The sequence below is a fragment of the Bos javanicus genome, chromosome 2 (assembly GCF_032452875.1).
Source record: "Bos javanicus breed banteng chromosome 2, ARS-OSU_banteng_1.0, whole genome shotgun sequence".
Lineage (NCBI taxonomy): Eukaryota > Metazoa > Chordata > Mammalia > Artiodactyla > Bovidae > Bos > Bos javanicus.
In genome coordinates, this window is record NC_083869.1 from 4,042,786 (window position 1) to 4,045,564 (window position 2,779).

General features: G+C 50.6%; 1 pseudogene; it reads left to right on the top strand.

The window, feature by feature from the left end:
- Window positions 1-758: 758 nt before the first annotated feature.
- LOC133236217 (U2 spliceosomal RNA) lies at window positions 759-864 on the top strand (annotated as a pseudogene).
- Window positions 865-2,779: the final 1,915 nt, after the last annotated feature.

Consider the following 2,779-nt stretch of genomic DNA (forward strand, 5'->3'; position numbering starts at 1 on the left):
ATTCTCATAATGGCAGGCATGGACGTGCTAAATTGCTTCAATGATGTCCAACTCTTTGCAACGCTATGGACTCTAGCTTGCCAGGCTCCTCTGTCCTTGGGATTCTCCAGGCAAGAATACTGGAGTGGATCGCCATGCCCTTCTGCAGGGGATCTTCCCAACCCAGGGACTGAACCCGTGTCTGTTCTGGCTCCTGCATTGGCAGGCAGGTTCTTGACCTCTAGCGCCAACTGGGAAGCCCTAGGCATGGACACAGTGCACAAAATTGTAGCTTGCTTTCTCTGCTTGACAAGACAAATATGAGAACAAAGCAGCCCAGGCCTTGGTTTAGGGGTGGGTCTTAAACATCAGACCCACTGTCTCAAAGCTGATATTCATTCTCCCTGCTCTTGGGGACACGACTGGAGACAATGGGGAATGAGTAGGGAAGGTAGGTGTATGTATCTGTGTGTGTGTGTGTGTGTTCACTGACATTAAAAACTGTACTTCAGATGGGAAGAAGTGGGGGTGGGGCAAAGCTGAGTCCCATTGGTTGGTGGTGTTATTTTCTAGAAGTTCAGCCCCCGTTTCTTCATCTGCAATCCACATGGGCTTTAATGAACACACAGGTGTGAATGAAAGGAATTTTTATGGAAGTTTTGCTAATTATTCTCCCTAATGGCAGGGGCCATGTTTTTATGCCTTTTTAAGTCTAAGAATTTAGAAGACTGAGTGACATGTGGAAGTCTTTATATAACTTTATTTTTTAAGTGATTATGATTGATTCTCTGCCTTTTGGCTCAGATTAGTGTAGGATCTGTTCTTATCAGCTTAAAATGGTGATGATGATGGTGTCATTTTAATACAGTTATGTCCAAACCTTTTACCAAAGTTTATTATGTAAATATTCATGTTCAAATTTTTATAACAGTGTGTCATGTATTTTAAAGAAATATTATGTGGAGTCCAATATTTGACAGACTCTACAGAAGCAAGAGTAGCCCTCATTCAAGAGAAGGGTACAAAGTCCACTCAAAGTCCACTCTTGTCTGATGGCAGTCCCCACAGCAGCTTCACGGAAGCTTTGGGCACGATTTGAAAAATAGTTTCAGAGACAGTTTGCAAATCACTCTCTTGAGTAGAGGATGTCCTTTCAATTTCAGAACTGGGGCTCTGGGACACAGCACAGTGAGAGGAGGTTTCGGCTTCTCCCAGCACCCCGCTGGATGGCCTTTCTCTAATTCCAGCTTCCCCAAAAGAAGAGGAACCATTGCAGCAAGTGTCATGGGGACAGCAGCTGACATGCACCAGCCTGAGCTAAGCCCTAAGCTCACAACATTCAGGGCACCCTAAAGGTCCAATATCATCCATACGCCCATTTTGCAGATTAAAAAAATAAATAAATAAAAGCTTAGGAAGGTAAACCAGCTTGCCTCAGATCAATAGCTACTAAGCAAAGGATTCAGAATAGCACCCAAACCAAAGTCCACACTTGTGGCCACCCATACTGGAACACATTGGGGACACCCAGACAGTGGGAAGGAAGAAGCACGCCAAGGCTAGGGTGCTTGGTGCCAACAAACCCCCTGCTCCCACCCCTCCCCTGACAAGGCCCTTGATGAGTGGAGGCAAGTGACTCCAGAACTACTCCCTTCTCCCTTGACAGGAAGCGGGACCGCTAGGCAGGCAGCACAGGGGAGAGGGTGGGGTTGCCTAGGCTTTAATACAGAGGAGTAGTGGGGGTACACTGAGGTTCCCGTCTGTGGTCCAGTCCGGGTCACCAGGCCAGAAGACCCCAATGAGGAGGCTGGGCCAGGTACTTCAGCTCCAAGACAGGAGCCCCCACTACATCCCTGAGAGCAGGGAATCAACTTGGTGGGTTGGGGGTTGGGGGATGGGGGCTTGCAGCTCCTGTCTAGAGAGGCAGCCAAGTCTGCACTTCAGAATGATAGACGGATGTCCTAGGGCTACTGGGATTTGCCAGCACAGCCTCCTTCCCTCCCCCACGTGGCTGGGTGGAATCCCTGCTCTTTTGATGCACTGACTAATGTTTTTTAAATGGTGCCTACTAAGTGCCTGGCACCCTGCTCAGGGCTGGGTTGCCAACAGACACTGGAGTGGAGGGGAAAATGAAGGACAGAAACAAGTGGGGCAGGACCCCGTGCTGAGCAGGACTCTGGGTACTGTAGGGAGGCTCAGGGGGGCCTGGGGAAAGGCCCAGCACACACGCACGTGGACTGCAGAGGAGGTTGCAGTCCCAACCCTTGGCCCCACCAGGCCTAGTAGGGGAGCCACCAGGCCTTCTGTGTGCCAAGGGGCCCACAGCCTCCACCTGAGGAGCCCCTGGGCTGAGTCTAAGAGAAGAGTTGAGTGGGACCCTTTAGATTCCCAGGCCATCTGGGATGGGATGGATGCAGTCCCAAAGACAGAGGATCAGAGAGAGTCAACCAGTCCTGGTGAGGACCCCCAGAGTAAGGGCATTAGGAGTATTCCCTGGCCTGGGTCAGTGTAGCAGCACCTTGCTCAGACCTCCCAAAGGAATCAGTCCTCATCCTTCAGAGATGCCTCCTGAACTCAGAAAAAAGTCTGCGCAGAAGGCTGCTAGCACCCTCACAACCCCCCCTTGCCTTTTTTGGACTTGATCCAGCACACCCTGATATGGTGTGGCTGCAGCCAACCCCAAACAGGCCTGCAAACGTGCTTGCCCTTCCACCATGCAACTGGTCCCCTCTCTTCTGCAGCGGAGAGGACATCCTGGTGACAGGAGTGTGCTATGAGAGACCATTCAGAGCTCAGCTTG